The 20,949-nt window shown below is 47.7% G+C and overlaps 1 protein-coding gene across 1 annotated transcript in view; it reads right to left on the minus strand.

Moving 5' to 3' along the window:
- CHRM2 (cholinergic receptor muscarinic 2) overlaps window positions 1-20,682 on the minus strand; it is a 145,445-nt gene extending 124,763 nt beyond the window's left edge. Inside the window, exons 1-2 of the mRNA XM_045855681.1 lie at window positions 20,057-20,682; window positions 19,626-19,788 (exon numbers count right to left, since the gene is read on the minus strand). The gene's annotated coding sequence lies outside the window, so the exon portion shown is untranslated. The remainder of the gene's footprint in view (window positions 1-19,625; window positions 19,789-20,056) is intronic.
- Between the last annotated feature and the right edge of the window lie 267 nt (window positions 20,683-20,949).

The following is a 20,949-nucleotide window of genomic DNA, read 5'->3' on the forward strand; positions in this document are numbered from 1 at the left end:
TATTTGTCCCAAAAAGGAATCCTGTCTATTCTCTTTTCTTTTTTAAAGATTTTACTCATTTATTTTTAGAGAGAGAAAGAGAAGGAGAGAAACGTTGTTCAGTTGCCTCTCACACACACCCCAACCAGAGACAGAATCTGTAGCCCAGGCCAGTGCCCTGACTGGGAATCAAACCTGTGACCCTTCGCTTTACAAGACAACACCCAACCAATGGAGCTGCCCTGGTCAGGGCCATTCTATCTTCTTAAAGTATATTCTTGATTCATATATCAAAGCAAAGAACTGATACTAAATAAAGTAAGTAAAGCTCCATTTGCCAACTATCAATAATTGAAGAAAAAGGAATTCTCTAACTATAAAAACAATTATCCAATGCGTGTACTTTTCCCCCTACCTTTCAAAGTCAAGCTTGACATTTATCTAAGACCACATGATTCATTCATTCATTCAACCTGTGTTGAGCTCTACTGTACCCCCAATACCATTTTAGGCCCTGGTGATTCAGTGGTAAATTAGGGAGCTCTTGTTCCTGCCTTCTTGTGGAATAATGACACAAAGCATAAGCATATGTTATATAAGTGACTGCATTACATTCTAGGAGGGCAATAGGCAAGGCGCTGCCATGCCTTCTAAGCCATTATATTAAGAGTTTAAGCCAGAACAAGCCATTATGTTAGAATGGGTTCACGGGGAAAAGCTTTCTGTGCAATGGCAGGCGAACAGTCTGAGTGATGAGAAGATGCTTCCCAGGCTGAGCATGAGAAGGCTCTCTATGCAGGGAACAGTATATGGCTAGACTCTAAGCAGAAGCCTCAAGGCAGAAGAGGGTCCATCATTTAAAAACAACAACAACAAAAAACTGAAAGGCAAACAAGTGTGGGCTAGAACCTGGTTGAAGCAGCTCAAGACAAGACTGGAAAAGTAGGAAGCTCTGGGCCATGCCCTGAAGACCATGATAAGGAGAATAATGAGGAAAAGGAGGGGAGAATGAATAATAAGTCGTCACAAACACTCCCTCCATCAGGTGGTGGAGTTTAGATGTGCATCGTCAATAAGTCGTGATAGTGTTGTAGCCCAGTGCAGGCTGCCCCCAAATATCCCACCATGGAGTACTGGTTATTTTGAAGGACCCTCAGTTGAAAAGCTAGCAGTGATGGAAGGGCACACTGACCCTCCATTGTCCCCTTGAAGCAGGAAGTAAATTTCCCCCGTGAAAGGTGTTCTTCTTGCTACAAGGGGGTTGGGAGAGACAGTCTTATCACCAGAGGTAAGGAATTCAGGGCCCAAAAGCCTGTATAAGCCAACCTTGTTCCTCCCAATATACTGCCCCAAACTCATTCTCTGTCTAGACTCGTCACTGATGAGTGCTCAGACATAGGTTTCTTTGTTCTATCAGTTCCTCACAAACTTCTTGTTTGTCTAAAAATGATAAATCACTGCCTGCTTGCATCCTTCCTCTGAGCATCATTTATGGTCTCCCATGTGCATGTATAAAATAGGTTTTCCTTTTGTGAATTCGGTCTTGTATGAATTTTATTAGCCCAACAATAGGAACTCAGGAGGGGCAGATGGGGGAATGTCCCTCTGTCCAGGTGCAGCCTGCACCCCTGATGCTCTGTGGCCTTCCTCCCTGGAAAACTGTAGCCCCAGCCCAACCATGAGACAGCCAACAAACCAAATCCAGGAGCACTCTACAAACGCTCTGGCCAGGGCTCCTCAAAGCTGTTAAACTCACCAAAAACAAGGGAAGTCTGGGAAACCGTTGCTGTGTCCGGAGACTACCGAGAAGGAAAGAACAAGCATGTTTACCATGGTATCTGGAAGGAATCCCAGAAAAAAATCCCAGTAAGGTATGCGCTTTCATTAATAATAAACAAACAAAACGGGAATGGACTCATAGATACAGGGAACAAATGAAAGGTTGGTGGATGGGATGGGGGTTGGGGGTGGGGGGCCAGGTGAAAAAGGTGAAGGGATCAAAAAGTAAAAATTGGTGGTTACAGAATAGTGGTGGGGATGCGAAGTTACAGCACACAGAAGGCAGTCAATGATATCGTAACAGCTGTGTGTGGTGCCAGGTGGGCACTAGGATTATCAGGGGCATCGCTTCATAAATTATATAATTGTCTGACCACTATGCTGCACATTCAAAGTAATATAAAATAATACATTTTAACTGTAATTGAAAACTGAAAGTAAATGAGAGAGTAGAGTGGGGGGTGCAGGAGCTGGGGAAGTGGAAGCGGGGTGTCGGCGTCTCCCCGCACGGAGTCCCAGTTGGAGAGGATGCGAGTCTGGGAGACGGGTGACGGTAACAGTCACGCAGCGAGGTGGACGTGTTTAATGCCATCGAACTGCACATTTTAAAATGGTGCATTTTATGTTATGTATTTTTTACTTCAATAAACACAGTAAATGGCTCTGGGTAGCCGGAACACAGTGCTCATTTTCTAGCGCCCTTTTCAGTGTGACAAATGTAACGACGAAGAGCACCAAAGTCCGCACAAAACCTGGGAGGTGCTAACAAGAACAATGAAGATCCAGGGGGAGAGCTGGTCTAGAAGGAAGGTCAAGGAATGGGTCCCCGAAGTAGTGACTTTCAGTGTCTTTCCCAGAATGCCTGTTAAGCACCTCTGACCCCTCTAAGGATGACAACGTGACGTAAAGACAAAGGCACCAACTTGCACTTGAATCCTGGCTCCAGCTCTCTCTGGCTCTGTGACCTTGTTCCTGGTGCTCAACCTTTCTGTGCCCCATTTTCCCTATTTATAAAACAAATATTTATTGTGCAGGTTTTGCTGAAGACTGATTAAGATATACACATGGATGTATGAATGTGTGTGTGCACATATATATATAAAAATAACATTTGGACCTTAATATATACTCAACAAAGGCAGACCTAATTACTATAAACAGTGTCTTTGGATAGAGACATCTGTTGTGGTCTCTTCAGGGGGGCAAAGTCCATCGCAAACCCTGCACCCTCTTTAGGCTGGAAGGTTCTGTCACTCAGTGGAGCAACACCGATGGTCTCTGGCTCCCGGGGTGAAGGCGGTCCTCTGGGCTTCTCCCTAGAACACCCACCCCGATGAACAGAGTGTTTCTTCCTGCCTCTGAGTCACAAGTTCTCGCCACTGCAGAACACGGCAATTTTCTTTTTTGAGGCTGAACATCCTTAGGGGATTCTGCAGAGGAAAACTACTTAATTTGAATGGTCACAAAATACACTGTTCAGAACCTTCCTTTTTCTTGGAATATTATGATCAATACCAACTGCTAGTTACGCTCAGCTGGGTGCACAGGGCCTTGCGTTGGAGGTAGCGACATGCAAAGCACTGAGGTGACACGGGTTCCTCATGCCCACATCTCTCCTTGGATCCCACCTCCGCCACCTCCTTCCCCCTGCCTTTCAACAAGATCCAAGTCAGAACTTCCGGAAATTAGACTTAAGTGCAAACTAGACATTTCTCACTTCTTCCCAGGATTAGGAATGTATCGTCTCGGTTTCCAATGGATTGCCTTGAAATTCTGGCATATAACTTTAACCCATGACCCAACCTTAGAAAAAAAATATCTATGGGAATATTAAAGGCGACATTGGCATCTGATGTATGTCAGGGCAGGGAGAATTCTGGATTCCTCACGGGTACCCCTAGTCCACTGAGGACCGGGGGCCAAGGTGTCACGTCTGCTTGATGTCTGTGAAGCATCACTGGGCCCCACAGGGATCAGTCAGTCAGTCTAACAGGACAAGATACATAATTTAAAAATACATTCAATATATATGTGGCAACCCTGGAACTGTACTATATCGCTAAACAAACCAAATAAAAAGGGTTGGAGGTTTTATCTGAATCTAAGTTATTGTGAATGATAAGAATAATTTTAGTGCACTCATTTGAATAGCATTTTAAGTGTTTCCAAATTGTTTCCAAATGTATTGTCTACTGACTCTTGAATAAGCGTAAGAAGTTAGAAGTATAGGTGTTGGTCCTTCCCATCACAGAAGTGAAGAAGCTGTAGGGTTCAAAATTGCCCCAAGGGCCACCTTTTAGGAAAAAGGTGCTGCACACTTGAATTGGAAAACCCGGTGTTTTGTGATTCTGTCATATACTTAAAGTTGAGATTGGGCAAATTCTCACACTCCTCACGGAGATACCAGTAACAACACCTGCTTGACAGGACTGCACAGGGAATAATAGATGCAAAAATCAGTGTGAAAATAGTAAATATTCGGCAGGTACAAAATGGTTATTGTGTTCCTTAGCTCAAGAGGAGCTAGGCATGCTTCAACGTCAAGTTGCCTCTCTGCAGAAAGAAGCAGCCGCCCAGAGCACGCAAAGCTACCTGCCACGGCCTTGAATTCGGTGATGGCTGAGCACACGGCCTCACCCTGCCAGTCTTTCTTCTCACGACACAGCCACTCGTCAGTACTGAAGGCTGTGACAAAGTTCAAAAGCAACAATTCGGAAGGAAAGGAAGAGAGCATGAATTGGGGCTTGGGGCAGAAAAGTTTTTTCCGTGAATAGGTGATTGCTTTTCGCTGGTGCAATCCCATCAGCATTTCTTTGAAGCCCCCAAGTCACTTTGTTAACAAGGAAAAGTATTCTTATGACTTTCCCACTGGAGGAAATAAAAGAGGTCGTAGCCCCATTTTAAATTAAGAGGAACAGCGAGGCACGGGGCTCATCAACACACAGTCCGAGGAGGAAATGCTGATCCCTGAAATCTCAAAATGTGTTCCCAGCAGAGAGAGCTTTGGCCCTGCAGACTGAAGGCAGATGATAGGTGTGACTTGAAAAACGTGATTCCTGCTCACATATGGGAATTCCTTTCCGAAAACATGCTAAAATATTTCTCACTGGATTCCCCTTCCTGCCAACGCTGCGGGTCAGCATTTCACTGTAGGCTGAATCGAGGATTAAAGCAGGAAGGTTCTCAGAGGTATGACATCCCTCTTTCCCTCCTCTCCCCTGAGGACGGTGTGGGCATGACCGCGTGCATTTAAATAGAACATCAGAGAAAAGAGGGGATTCAACCCCTGTCCATTTAAAAAAAAGTACAGCTTTTTGTAGGTTCCACGTTAGGGACCCACGGACCAAGCCATGACCTGCTGGTCTGTGGGAGACAGCAGCCCTCCAAGCTCAACTGTTTGAAGTCAGCAGAGCAAAGCAACACATCCAGCAGAGCCATGGCGAGGAAGAGAAGGGGGATGGAGATTGTTCATCTTAATTCAGTCCTGAGGGAGTTTCATGTGTCAGGGGGCCCAGGAGAGCTCTCCTCAAGGCTCCTGGGGGATATCTTATGCTCCACCCAGGGGATTTTCAAATCCTGTCGGTAGCTGTCCTTCGGGTCTGCCTTCCCCAAAGTTCCAGAGCTGGGGTTGTCTCAGGGAGTCAAGGGTGGCCATCAAAGCACCTCCCGAAACAGGGAAATTTTCCACCGTACGTCTGTTTCTTCAAATGTAAAACTGGGCCACGGTCAGAGCACAAGATATTTCTGAGTAAAATAAAATATCTGTAGCTATCCTAAGTGCTCCCCAAAGGGGACGTGTGTGGCAGACATCAACCACCAGAGACTCCTTCCTCACCCCACCCCCCGCCCTGACTGGGTGCTTGGCTTCCTCGGGAGGGGGACAGGCTCCTTCTGAGGTTGGGAGTTCCACAAGGAATCCCCTGTTCTTTGAGGGTGTCTTGATTCAAGAGAAAAGTTTGGACCCATCGTTCTTAATTCCCTGCTCTGTAAGCTACCTCCTGTGGAATTTATCACAGGTGGGTTTGCAGTTGACTTTTGTCACATGCTCACGGGCACCTCCAGCAAGAACACGAGGAGGTGGGTGTCCGTGAGGAAGGATGGAAAACACAGCCGGAATGGCGAGCGGCTCTCCGAATCCTCCCTCAGGCCCCATCACCCTGGACGAGGCATCCGACAGCGCTAATTCTGAATTCCCTCACTTTGTTATTCTCAGCCTTTTGGAGTTTTTGTTGAAATGAAATGTGGTGATGGATCTGATAGTATATTGCAAATTGTAAAAGTTTGTTTTTACAAAGTGTTGTTTATTTTAAGTCCTTACCAACTAACCCACAATTACGAGTTCAAGAAAGTGGGAACCCAGCACCAAGAAGAGATGGACGTGTGTTCGGAAACCCAGACGGAGGCGCCTGACCCACCCGGTACATTTATGGGCAAGGTAACACAGACCTTGTCAGAGCGCCCACAACACATCAGGTGGTAAGAACTTAACCCAACCCGCACGCGGTCAGGCCTCGGTGCTTCCAGCATCTTGCCTTAGTGTCATCCAGTCTCATCAAGATTGAGATGACTTAAAAGACGTGGAATGAAAAAGAAGAAAGACACATAAGTTGAGAAAACCAGAGGAATGCAAAACAAGAGCAGGAGAACATACTACAATGAGCAGATTGAATCTCTGGGATGTTCTACCCGTATATCATTCTGGGCTTTTGTTGTTGTTGTTAACAAGCCTTTAATAAGGCAAAAGACCTTCTTGGCTGGAGGCCATATAGAAACAGGTCGGAGGCCGCATGTGTTGGCCCCAGTCCCACGCTAAAACGATGTGATGATAAGCTCTGGAAACTCCAAAGCCGCGAGCGAACATGAGGGGTTATTTGCTCCAACACATGCTATTCTATTTCTGACCTACTAAAGTGTACTTTACATATTTTGACACTTCTTTTTTACTCTGTTGTGATAGTCATTGCCTGATAATTATAGTACAGTTATTCCTTTCCTATCTTACACACAACTATAGTTAGAATTGCTTTATGTAAGAGTCTGCCTTCCAAATACCTTATATATAATAAATACTCAATTATGATGTTTGTTGTTGAAGCTACCTAATCCGTGGCCCATTTGTTGTAAGGCCACAAGTTGACAGACATCCCCAGCCACCCAGTGGCATCCAACCCACCCTTCACAAGCTCTGGCAAAGCCACCTTCAGCTGGGCTAGTCCCCCTTCTCCGCTGCGACTGCGGGAGTCCTAAGGCCTCTGCCATTGGGCTTCCTGGTTTATTCCTCACCTCACCTCCCAGGACAGACTGTAGGGGCTGGGGTTATGACTAATTAACATCAGCAACTTCGTATCCTAAAAGTCCAGCAGAGGACCCGGCTGTACCTCATGTTGCAGCAATAAATGTCGAAGAACAAATGAACAAACAAGGACTTCCAGTGTATCAGTATCTGTCCCTCAGAAAGCACCTACATGTGCTTTTCATACACAAGCCGACTGGATGCTGCCGGGAGACGGAATGAATGAGGTGAGGAAGATACTGATGTGAGTGATGGATTTTTTAAAAACGTTTTAAACACGAATAACGTCCCCTTCACATGTGTAGAGATGACCCCTCTAGAATTTGAGCTCTTTCTCAGATGGGGGTGCCGCTGAAGGGCACCCCTCAATCTCTCCTGGCTCATCTTGTGAGCGGGCTCTCTGCCAGCTCCCTGGGGAATCTCCAGGGTTTCACGGACAAAAAGTGTGGGAAACTCTGGGGTCGGATTACTGTCTCCCTCTTCTCCATCCTTAGGGTGCTACCATCTGCCAAAGAGGGATCGTCATTCTTATCCAGATCTTTTTTCCTTGAGCCTATATAAAAGATGAGTGAAACATTTCCTAAAAAGGTGGAAGCGACTTCGCTTCCAGTCCCTGCAAACACAGTTTCTCCAAAAACCAAGTCCCGTTCGTCCTCTGAGGGCTGCCAGCTAATGGCACCGGCTGGCGGATCGGCCTGGGGAGCTCGTGTCAGAGAAACAAGAAGACAAACAAACAAGCAAAACAATTTCCAGTGATTTGGGTGGAAATATGCCCATTTTAATTTTAGGTTTGCATGTAGTGTGAAGTTTTCCTCTAGCGAGGCGAGATAAGCAGCTTTATTTCCTGCTAAAACATCCCTTGATTTTGTCCCCTGAAGAGAATACAGTATTTACAAACAAGGCATCTGGCCCGTTCCCCCCATTCTCCCTTGTCCTCCTGCAGTCCCAAACACCTCTTAAAATAGCTTTGCAAGTGCCCTCCCAACATTCCCCATGAGCACATCACGTTCCCCCGGGTGAGTGACAGTGGCCTGAGAGAGCCTTCTGTCACCTCCCTGTGACTTTCTCTGGACCACGAAATGCCCCGTGTGCCAGACGATGCCAACTCCTCAACTCACTACCAGTTGCTTCTCCTTCCCACTTTCTCCTGATATAAGAGCAAGCAAGAAGACATCTAAAAAAAATGGACATTTCATTTTGAAAATATTTGTGGCGAAGCTGATTATGTTTATGGTCATCAGGACTTCAAGATGAAGTCATCTGCTATTTGGGAGAAAAGTACACTGACAGAACTGGGAGAGAAGACATCAAACTGCAGCTTTGCAATGTGTTCCTTTTTCTTACTCTGAGGATACTGCACGGGCAAATTTTTTGCCAGATTGGCAGGAGTGGCGGCAATAGTTTCCTGATGACCTCATGAAATGGGGAAGCAGGAGAAAAGAAGTGGACTTGAATGTTGTTTTCTAAAAGGCTTCATCTATCACATTTCCCCTTGCTTTTTATTTATTTTTTAAATGATTGTAGTTATTTATTTTTAGAGAGAGAGGGAAGGGAGGGAGAAAGAGACAGAGAGAAACATCAATGCATGGTTGCCTCTCATGTGCCCCCTCTGAGGACCTGAATGCCACATGTGCCCTGACTGGGAATCGAACCGGTGACCCTTTGCTTTGTAGTCTGGCACTCAGTCCACTGAGCCACACCAGCCAGGGCTCCCTTTGCTTTTTAAAAGTTGTGATACATCTTTAGGGAAAAATACAATGTGTAATTTTCTTCAACTATTCTTTATTATATAACGTTAAAAGGCTGAGTTGATATCCTTTTATAAGAATCAACATTTTTTAAAAGTATTGATCTAAATAGATCCTGGCTAGTGGCATAAAATCATCATTTAAAAAAAAACACTTAATTGGGTTCTGCAACGTGACCAGAATAGATGCAGGTCCAAGATTCAACGCTGAGAAGAATTCAAAAAATGTAAATCGTGCCCATATATAGCAGGTGTCTTCTACTGAAACCACAGAATAGCAACAACAATGTCATTGCATAAAGGAGTTAAATACTATATAAAGTACCTGTGTAAGCTGAGAGTGGGTCCAAGCAAAGATATTGTAAGCCAAGTATAAAAAGTGGGCACCATTAGACTCCCAGGGCTGAAGACCATGTCTAAATAACCAGAACGACTAGACCGATACGTGAAACGGCAGGGGTCTTCCCAAAGGCAGACAACAGAGGAGAGGGCACAACTCAGAGGGGTCCTGAGTAACCTCTCAGGGGGTCTCTTAGCTCTCAGTAAGAGTACTTGCTAGTGGTGAAACAGATGAAGACTTACAGTGCACCATTCCGGGGTGGGGGAAAGAATCTTGGGTATGGTTTTGCTTTTCGACTTAGCTTCATCAGGAGCGTGATGGTTGGAGCTTAGAAGATCAGATGGGAAAGAGAAATGGAAAAAAGAGCTGACTCCGGGGTGTTCTTTCTGACTCTTCTTGTCTCTACAGACTCAGGGGAGCAGAGGAGTTGCCAAAACTGGATAAGCTAACCATTGAACAGAGGGGTGAAGACTTTTCTACCTGAATTCCAAAAATAAAAAATAAAACTTGTGAAAACTATAATACCTGGAAAATAAAAATAGCCAAATAAAAAACACAAGATGCCAAGTAACTATACTCTTATCTTGCTAAGTGTTGAAATACGGGCAGGGTGGGTTAAAGTGAAAAAAAAAAAGATAGAATTAAAATATTCAGAACATAATGAATTCTGTGACTATTTTCAAATACTGGGCAACAATAAATAATAGAGTATACATGATGAAATGAAAAAAGCATTTCTCTATGCATAGCTAAAATTTTTCTTCAAGAAGTCAGGGAAAACGTTTACTGATTGAATGAAAATACCAAAGAAAAACTAGTGCCATGAAATGTTACTCAGCACTGGAAAGAAATGAGTTCTCAAGCTGTGGAAAGACAGGGAGGAAACGTACATGCATCTGACCAAGTGAAAGAAGCCAGTCTGGAAAGGCTGCGTGCTGTGTGGTTCCACCCACAGGATGTTCTACAAGGAGCAATATGGTGAAGACAGTAAAAAGGTGAGTCGTTGTCACAGGCTAGGAGGAAGGGAGGGATGATCGGGGCAGCCCAGAGGATTTTCAGAGCAATGAAACTACTTTTTGTGATACCATCGTGGTGAATACATTCTATCCATCTGTCCAAACCCATAGGACGTACAACACAAGGGATGAACACTAAGGTCAATGAACTTCAGGTGATCGTGACGTGTCGGTGGAGGTTCATTCATTGTAACAACGTGCCACTGTGGTGCAGGATGTTGTTAGTGGGAGGGGGGGAGGCTGTGAGTGTACGGGAAGGAGGGTATGTGGAAACTTTCTGGGCTTTCTACACAATTTTGCTGTGAATGTAAAACTACTCTAAAAACTACTCAAAATTTAAAAAGATCAATGCAGCAAGAAAAGTTATCATTCAATAATTATACACAGTAATGAGAAAATCAGTTTGATTTTTAGATACTTAAGTAATCACTATGGCTTCATTTTCAAATATATTGGAAAAGTGAAATACTCAGAGCATATAGGAGTTTGGAAGAAAAAACAATTTTAAAAAATAGGCAAGTATTTACTGCAACTGGAATGAATAAGTCACACACGTTAATTTAAGAAAGCAAGCAAGGATAACGACCTGTAGAAAGTCTGACCAACATACGGTGCAGTGGTTTCAATGATCTGAAATCCCTGAGTCTTAGGGAAATCAGCTAACGGTTTTAGCCCCCATCCATTATTTTTGAAAATGCATCTCACACCAAGAGATGCTGAAAAATAGGAATTAAAGCAGTATCTCTTAAAGGAGAAGAGAGCGAGGCTGCCAATTACAGCCAGCTCTCTGGATTCCGTGTCTACTAAAATAATGGCACTAAACCAGAGGGAAAACATAACAAACCTTAGGCACTGAAAAAGCCACCGAGAGGCAGGAGCAATTAAGTAGCTGAGGACAGAGAAACGGAAGGAAGATCTGAGAGGAACGGATCATGGGAACTTGCACTGTGATAAAGAGGCTAGAGTAAGCCAGTGAGCATCAAAGGAGAGACATTTGACAATCTGTCTTCCGTGCAGACGACCCCAGGGATTCTGTCTGAACATTTCAATGACAGAAACATGTCACTTTATTATGTCCGAATACAGAAACTTGCTGGGAAATAACTCTGACCTCCTTTCTATTACCCCTGCTTGAAAGTAAGATCAATTTGAATTTTCAGTAAATTCTTTCAGAGATAGAAGCCAAGGAATCTCCTTATAAATGGGGGGTGGGGGGATTGTAAAGAGGAATGCTAAGGATGTGAATTTTCCTGAAGAATGTGTTATGTAACTAACAAACTGCAAGGGAGAGGAGCAATTACCACTTTAATTAATTAGGGCCCTGTTGTAGCTCCCTTGTGAAAGATTGCCCTTGATTAAAAGTGTCGGTATGTAAAAATATTGACTGATATTGAATTGTAAAAGTGTGAAATTCCAATTAATTGCAAAAAATTAGCTGGTATTATCATTTACCAATAGACACTAATGATTCTCGGGTGACTCGGGAACCCAAACAGAGTTGACAGTGGCCGTGTAAACAGTACACAGGATCAATCCACGGATGGCTCATCTCTGAGAGTAATTAGCTCCTTTGGCCTTTTGTGTTACATCTGCAATGCAGAAGTTAATGTTAAGTAATTGCAACTGCTTTTGCAGAGAAAGGGAATAGAGAGAATGGTATAAAACAGGAGATCGAATATTGGTACTAGCACATGGGGTTCTTTATGGTCAGCAGAGACGTTCCGACATGTAGACACTGTATTAATATTCATACAGTTTTATTTTATGCCTTAGAATGTCCATAGCTGGAAGTCTTACTAAGACTCTTTCCCTCTCTGTGCCTGGAAAGGGCCCCCCAGGGTCTCCGAAGGAACAAGCATCTCCCAATGGGAAGACTGGGATGACACTAGGCCACGAGGTGAGTTGGGTTCAGACGGAGTCCCAGTCTCAGGCGACACTGACCCTCTAACACAGACTCTGTGGTCTTGGCTCCGTTCTCTGAACTCGGACTCAGAGTGTGACACGCTTCTGTTTCCTTCTCTTCCTCCTCTCTCCTTCCTAGGCTTTATCAGAATTAGATGCCGAATCATATACTGGGATACTCTCTTAAAGAAACTACCGATGAAATAGTAAAACAAAACTACCCCAAACCAAGTTCATTCAACATATGTCTGAGGTTAGACTAGGGATGGATGCCCAAAGCAGCAAGCTTACTCTTGGGCCCAGAACAAGCTAGCTAGCATCCACAAATGCTGGTTTCTTCCCTTGAGAGGAAACATAGCACCCACCCACCACACAGGTTGGTCCGAGGCACAGGCATAATATCTGTAAAGAAATGGTCCCGGTCCCACCCTGGGGTAGAAGCCCAAGAAAGAGCGGTGGCCATTTCTTTGTTTCTGTCATCCTTACTGTCACAGAAGAGTAGTTCATCCAAAATTCTGAGATTTTCCCTAACCTGGACGTATCCAGCCATGCCAGATCTCTAGTCATGCTTGCTTTAAAATAAACACAGGAAAGAAAACAAAGAGAAAGAAAAAGAACTCATGGACACGGACAATGGGATGGCATGGCCGTCATGGGGAGTGGGGGTGGGGGGTTGGGGAGCAGGTGGAGGTGGAAGAAGGTATGGAGGGATAAATAATAATGAAAAAATCCAATAAATTAAAAAAATAAGTTAAAAATAAAATAAAAGCAAAATTGTGACTCCTTCATTACATTTCAGCGACACCCAAGACAACCGAAATTAAACCGACGTCACCCACTGCTCCCCAGCCTTCAGTGCTCCCAGCACACAAATCAAAGGGAGAGAAAAGGCCTGTGACATTAGGTTTGGACATGAAGATGCAGATGGCCACTCCACTGATACCACCTGCTAGGAAGGCAATTTTGAGAACAAAACAAGACAACAACAGGCAGGTCTGGGGAGCACTTCGGCCCTGGGGCTGCTCTTTATCTTCTTCCTAAAAGGAAACCCACACCCTGGAGTTCTCCAAAGAACACAATTACATGGAGTTTCCCTATGGTTGTCCACGTTCATGCTTCTTAAAAGGTAGAAGCCTCTTCCCTCTGGAGCAGTGCCAAGGAAAGCACAAAGTATTAGAAAAATCAGCACCGTGTTCAACAGTATGACCCGTCAAATTATTTCGTGCTTAGCTTTTATGAAGAGTGGGGAAAATGAGCCTTCAGGTGGTTCTTTAACTCCCCATCTCACTCCTTCTAAAGAGCTCCTTAGCAGTTAATTAAATAATCAAGAAATAATAGGCTTGTCTTCCTATATTATTCTGTCTTGTTTATTGGCTTGGCCTAGCTGGGGAGGTGAGGGAAAGCTTCTTCGCTTTATTAAGGGGGAAGAATTATCTTCAGGACCAAGGGTGAGTAATAACATCAGGGAACGTCATTATCGCTTTCCTTTTCCTAGAAGAGATACTATGTGATATCAGTTTCTGGGGATCATCACAGTACACCAATATTCTGCAACCGTAACAGCCAAATGTATGCCCATGAATGTCTCAGAAGATTCCCTCATTCTCAGGAACCCCTCTCCCTGGGAGAGAGGAATAGGAAGGTGCCAGGTGCTTGGTTTAGTTAGATCAGGTCATGAAAACCTAGACAGAGTACTAGATAGGACAGAGCACAGAGGAACTTGGGTTTCATACAGAAATCTATGGAAGATACGGCTTGGCAAAAAAAAAAAAAAAAAGTTTGATCCCTTCTGGAAGATGTCATGGGGTCATGATTTTAGAGTTTCTCTTAGATGGTTCAGAAACCGTGAAGAACTTTTCATGAGAGAATGGCATGCTGGAGTCTGCATTGTAGAAAGGTGGTCCTGGCAGTGTGAACTGTAGACCGTATGAGGGAAAGGCTGGAGGTGGGAGGTCAATCCAAACACGAGGCTCTAGTGGGGTTCATGTGAGAGACGCCAAAGGTCCGGAAAAGGGGTGTGGATGGAGAGGGGGGTGAGTTCTAGACAAGTCTCGGGGGCGGGTTGGGCTTGGCCATACCCTGAGAGGGTGACAGCAGAATTTGCAGTGAGGGAGAAAGAGGACATGGTTATGGCATTATCAACCTCACCTCCAGTCTGTCATGTGATTTGTGATTAATAATAAGGTGGAGATTGATATTACTGTTCACAGAATACTGCAGAGTAACACTTCCGAGTTTCTCCCATAACAAAGCAACAGAAATTGTATGTGCAATGTAAAATTTTGCATTATTGGAAATGTATAATTTTACATAATGTAAAATTATATTACATATAAAATATAAATAATATATCAGAGATTAGAAGAAAAACATTCTCATTCTGAAGACAAAAAGACTTCCATTTTAAAGTTTTAAAGATTTAAACATATAAAACATTCCATTAGATTCTTCCTCCAGAAATATCTCAATGGAATCTTTTTGTCTCCTACAGAAACATTTTCACAATGTTAAACACCTAAGGGTATAAATAGCCTCCCTTTCCCGTAACTTTCTAGAATTCTACACAGTAAACAACACTTAATATGCGCAGGCAATGCATGTCTTCTACTAATCTATTTGCCTAAAATATACTAGTTAAAAGTCTTCTTGCTTTTGTCCATTTCATATTATAATGGAAATTCAAAGTTTAGAAACGATGTTCTTGCCCTGTGCAAAGTAGTGTGCTTCCTGTCCCTGAACACCAGAGGGCGTCGTTCAGTGAAAGCCTGGACTTGGGAGAGAGGGAGAGAAGAAAATCGCTAATGAAAGAAACTGATTTTTTAGTGTGTACCCTCATCTACCATGAATGATTACCATGGTAACAGCAGCGGTTAAGATGATTGTATATTTAGGTCACAGTATAAAAGGAGAACCTTGAACATGTTGGGGCGGGGGAGAAGGAAAATAAAATAAAGTAAGACAAGAATATATAAAATATAGGAGCAGGCAAACCAGCCAGAACCTATCTCGCCCTTGGCTAATAGCAATTTCCCAAAGTCCCACTGTGCCTTTCAAAGTGAAGGGGGCTAATACATTCTAACGGAAAGTAAAAGCTGCCCTTGAAATTCAGACCCTTATTCAGCACCCGCAGTCTTAGCGAAGAGAGAGCAGTTCGTTCGCGTGGCAAAGCCGAGCGAAGGCTGGACCGGGGGCCGGGATGTGCGCAGTTCGAGGCCAGACACTGCGGTGCAAGGCCTCCTGTCCACCTCCGCGGCACGCACTATGAGTTAAACAGGAAGATATCAAAATTCCCTTTCATCCTTTCGCACCCGACAAAGGAAATTTAGTACAGCTACAGGTAGAAACGGCATCTGCCAAAATAGAAGGCAACGCTGGCGCCCTCGTCCTCCTCCGCCAGAGGCAGTCGCTGATGGATCCGAACAAGCAGGTCGTGCCACCTGAGAATCTAGCGGGCTCTGAACCTTCCTTCCTTCCTTCCTTCCTTGGGGTCTAGGGCTCCCCGACAAGATTGTGCAGGACTGAAGTGGAAGGAGAAGAGCGCCGCCGGACTCTGAACACCAGCGCTGACTTCCCAAACACAGAACGATCGGCGCTCCTGCAGCCCTCGGAGCCAATCAGCACGGCAGAGGACAGACCGGAGTCCACCCGGCTTGTGTTTGAATCCCGGGGCTGCAGCTTCCTCGCTGCGTGATGAGGGGCCATCCCCTGGCCCTCTGAACTCTGGTTCCCTCCTTTGTAAAATGAGAAAAATAACATCTCCTTCACAGGGTTGTTGCAATGAGAAAATCGATTCACCTATTCACTCAGCTGACAAACACTTAATGACCTCCTCGGAGGTGCCAGATACTTTTGAAACAGTGGGGACAAAGCTCTGAGAGAACAGTTCACTTAACACAGGTAAGGTGCTTAGGGCAGTGGCCAGGACTTACAACACACTCTTTAAAAATGCATTTCTAAGGGACGGTGACCCGTTCCCTTCACACCACACAAAACACACAGTACTAGAATTACCACCTGCATCACCACCACAGGATCCACTGAGCTTTGGGGTAGGCAGTGAGTCCCCTTGCCCCGACACCCTTAAATCAAAGCAGCCCCAACACCTGCGCCATGACCCGAAGGCAGACAAAGTACGGACCGGTGACAGGGACTTGAAAGCCAGGTGTCAATAGCCACAGGGAGCACGTGACAGTGTTTGATATATAGGTGTCCTCTGAGGAAACTCACACAGAGAGTCCACACCATAAAACACCTAACTACCTCAAGGACAGGTTTCCATGAGGAAAACCAGTCCTTCAAGGGAACTGGATAACAAAATGTTTCTCCCGGGCTCTCGATCCTACTGAGTAAAGGGAAGAAGTAATAAGATAAGATTGAGAGTGGGGCGTGAGTGGTCAGGTTTAGGCAATCACAATACAATAGGTGTTTTCCCCCAGGCATACCCCACACAAAGACTGGGGCAGGTGATAGAGGCTGTTAACTGTACACGCACAGGTTTTTTTCCTCTTTCTTCCACGTCCTTTTCATGTCGCTTTATTCTCCTCTCCCCTCTTCATCTTTTACACTTGCCTTGACCTTGTTCATTGCTGTGGGTCAGAGAGCCACGTGCCTCCTAATCCGCCCACCAACCCTCCCTCCGGGACGTGGGAGCCCTGCCAGCCAGCAGGCTGGGGACTGCTGTTTTCTTCCCACCTCTGAAGCTGCTTCCCTCCCTTCTGTGCCCTTGAACCTCGGGGTTGGCTGCCCTGAAAGTGAGGCTAGAACATTCCTACCGAACGTCCATCCACCTGCCTGCAGCTGGGGGTTATCTGGCAGGGAAGGGCCCGGGATCCCATTTGGAGCCATGGAGATTTTAATGTTAAGATAGCAATCTCTGTCCCCCAAAGCTGAGAAACTGTGGGTACCATTCCAAAGCCCCCCCCCCCCGAATTTTGGGTCCTAGGACGCTCCCCACTCTCGCCTCATTGAGCTTTTACAACAGTAAGCAGACTTGGCTGGCATTTCTAAAGCCTTCTCAGGGGCAAGTTGGACTTTTCAGTTGGCATGGGCATCATTATTTGACTTAGTAGAGCACAGAGAACCCACAGCATTGCCTTATCTCTGCCACAACTGGAACACATGACTAATAATAGTGGTAACAATACAATTCACCTGGCATTCACTCACTGCTTCTGGAGTCCTCGGCTGCCAAACCCCGCGAAGCTGCGACACTGGGAGCCCGGAATTCTTCCATTCCCCAGGAGCAGAGTCTCCCAAGTCCACCTTCTGAACTGCAGCCCAGTGCAGCTTCCAATGCGAACCTCTCTCGGCCAAAACACCTGGTTCACTTCTGCGTTTTCCAATGCCCTTGTTGTCAGGCCCCAAAGATCACACACACACGCAGATGCACACACACGCGCACCCCTCATTGTTTGTCGTTTCTAAAGCACATCGTCATCCTTATTTATGCGCTTACCAACAACAGTGTGCTACCCCCTGCCATGTGCTTTTCGATACTATGTATACACAATCGCGGATCGCCAACAAAGTGCCAACGCTGGGCCTCTGCCCAGCTGAGCGCCAGGAGTTCAAGAGCTGCCCCCCTTACAGAGCCCTCTTCATCTGGTAAAGCAGGATGGCCCAGAGGGAAGTCAAGGGTTGGTCCACTCAAGACCGAGCCACCCGGACTTGCCTGAGTGGCTGGAGAGAGGCTGCCCACCGCGGGGTGGGCTCCGGCCTGAGGCGCGGGCCAGGGGGGTTGGAGGCGGGGAACCACAGCCAGAGCTGGCGGACCGTTTTCCCCCAGAGCGTACCCGCCCCCGTCCCACCCCCCACCCACATTCGAGTCGTTCTCAGGCCCTTCCTGACGTGCCACGGTTTCTTTGGACAGTGGGCTGGCTCCGTTCTCCTCTGGCTCGGCCCTTTGCGGAGCCAAGGCCGCGGCCATGACCCTGACCAGTCCTGGCTGCGGGCGCTCGGGGCTGTGGAGCCCGGGCTGCGTAAAGGAACGCGGGCGGTGTGCGGGAGAGCGTGGGGACGCGTGTTTGTGCTGCGTGTGCCGGCGAACTGACGCGCCACACGGCTGGCTGCCAGGGACCCACCGCCACCCAGCGCTAAGAAAAAGAGCAAGAGAAGCAAAACAAACCAGAAAAAGAAAAGAGAAGATGAACGGGAAATAGAAAGTCAACGCGGGGGATTCCGGAGCTCAGGGCTGGGAAGCGCCGCCGCGCTTTTGCCGGGCTGGCCGCGCCTGGGCTGGCGGATGCGGAACCCTTGGTGGCCTCCGTCACAGACGTGCGGGGGCCGCGAACTAACTGACATAAGGACACCTGAGGGCGACTCGGGTGAGATGTCGGCGGGCAGTTGCGCTTGCTTTGGGTGTCTGCTCCGTTTCTCTGCTCTCCTCCCGCCTCTCTGCGCCAGGGGGATATTTCCACGCAGGCAACAGCCCTGGTCTCATGACCTGGGGGAGCCGGTGAGCCCGGTCGGGCGATTTTGTAGCTCGAGGCAGCCTGGAGGACGGCGGCGACGGCAGGAGGGCAGAGAAAGAAAGAGGAACCCTGGAGGGGGGCCGAGGCAGAGGGGTGTGCCTCTCTTTGGGTCAGTAATTCGGGGGGGGGGGCATTAACCTCCTGAGAACCCCCCTAGGCGAGCCTCCTGCAACCCCGCTGGGGGCGCCCAGGGTCTGGAGCTTACAGGTGGAATCTCTGCGTGATCCACCCTGCGAGGGCTCCGACCGCACCTCGGGGGTGCCACGAGCTCTAAGTTATTCCTGGTCGCCCAGGCCCACGGGTGCAGGTGGCCAGGGACACGGGGGAGTGGGCAGTGACCCCTCCTACGACCCGAGTCCTGCCAGGGTGGCCAAGGGCCCATCGTGGAGTGGGGGTTGTCGAAGCCCGGGCACAGTCTGGGACCCCGCGGGCTCCGGGCTGAGACCCTGTCCGTCCCCAAGCCGAGGCGGACAGCCAGCCTCGGGTATGGAGCTGATGCGGGATGGGGTGGCAGAAGGCTGCCCCCACCTCTGTCCTGGAACCATTAACCCATTCTTACCCACCCCGCTGCTCCTTGGTCGTGGTCCACGAGCCGCAGCACCAAGGAGCAGAACCCGGGCGAGCCGGGCCTCCACCCCGCACGCCTGGGAGACGTGGCCAGACTCCAGGCAGAAAGAAGCCTGAGCGGTAGGAGAGGGCGAAGCTCTCTTTTCCGTGCCGTGCCGGCAACTCGCGGATAGGGCGAGGGTCGGGTAACAGAGTGGCGGCGAAGGGCTGGAAGAGAGAGCGATGCCCCTGCAAGGCGCGCCTCCCAGGCTGCCTTCCACCTTCCGCGGGACTCAGTGACCCGCGGAATCACACCCCTGCCCAGTGCGGTGCCTCATTTGCCCCTTCCTGCCAGACCCCCCATCGCTGCCCTCAGCTCTCCAAGCCCCAGGAGTCAAAGTTTCCGTTTGAGAATCTGCACTTGTGGAGAACCAGCGTCCTGTTTGCCAACCCCCGGCCACTCCGCGCTGGGTGCTGGAGGTTTGGAGGAAGCCGGCTGTGCCAGGGACCCTGGCGCGGAGGAGCCCAGAGCCGGGCAGAGCAGTCCTCTTACCTGCTGCCCGTTGGGCTCCGACTGCCTCCCCAGACTGCGATTTCCCTGATGCAGGATGGCAGGAGCGAGGAGTCCTTCGCGGGTTCGGGACTGACCTGCTCCGGCGCGAGCTGCGCAGGGCTCAGAGTCCCAGTCCAGCCGCTGGCTGGCTTTCTCCCTTGATCTTGAGAGAGAAAAGGAAAAGATTAGTTGGTGCCGCGACACCCGGAGGGGTGGGGCGGGAGAGGCGGGGAGAGAGCAGACCCAAAGATTCGTGAGAGCTGTGGGGCTCTGGCGCTCGCGACCAGAGTCGCGCACCTTATTCGGGTCCCAGTCACTCGGCGAGCCAGGAAGCCCGTGTCGGTTTAAACTGAAATGACACTAACGCTGCCCCCCTGCACCCCAACGCACCCACCAAACCACCCAAGGAAAAGCAAAAAGGACTTTCAAACCTGGCTTTCCCGGAGATGAGTCTGGAGAACAAAACAGAACCAAGACCTGGGTGGACCGGCGAGCTGGGCGGGATTCATTGCTTCACCCAAGTGCTTGGGAAAGTAGTAATTAGAGTAGCGCCAACACCTACTTCAGTGCCTGTGGCTATTTCCTACTGGGATTTGCGGTTGTCAGACGCTGGCCAACCCGCAGGCTGGCGTGTGTGCGCGCGTGTGTGCATGTGTGTGTGCGCGCGCGCGTGCGCTCCCTGGAGGGAGTCCCTGCACCCCAGAGCCTTTGGTATAGCAGGAGAGCGGGTCTCCGTGAGTGTATGTTCGATTAGCTGCAATGGACGGACAGTTTCTGGAGAGAACATTTACAATTTTCTTGCAATATGACAGGATTAATTGCTGTTGGAGGCGCTCCTCCAATGAAATCGTCTCTGCTCTCTGATTTGGCGGTTTTTCTGAGCAAATATGACAGCCTTTTCTCCAGGCTCCTTTCCGCTCCTCTCCACGTCCGTCCCCAGAGCCCTGCTCTCCATCTGCAGTTCCTACACCCGAACCTTTACAGTTACCTCCGCCGCCACCCAGTCCCATGCCCGCAAGTCTAGGGTCGCTGGAAAAGTGGCACGGCATCCTGGGAGGAACGCTGTGCGGCTTTCCAACTGCCGAAGATGCTCGAGCCCAGGTCTTCCAGGTGGGAAAATGTTAGAATAAATCCACTGTGCTTCTTTAACACATCATTGTGCCAAACTATTCACGGATTGTTTATTACCTTGGGACATTGATGAGCGTGTTAGAGAGAAAGGGTTTTGTTTTGTTTTTTGTTTTTTCTCCTTGTTTTGAACACAGGTCAATGCCCATGTTTTTGATAGGCATTCAATTACAATTAATTTATGGTGCTTCATGGA

The sequence above is a fragment of the Phyllostomus hastatus genome, unplaced genomic scaffold, assembly GCF_019186645.2.
Source record: "Phyllostomus hastatus isolate PE091 unplaced genomic scaffold, TTU_PhHast_1.1 phas_scaffold_114, whole genome shotgun sequence".
In the NCBI taxonomy this organism is placed as follows: Eukaryota; Metazoa; Chordata; class Mammalia; order Chiroptera; family Phyllostomidae; genus Phyllostomus; species Phyllostomus hastatus.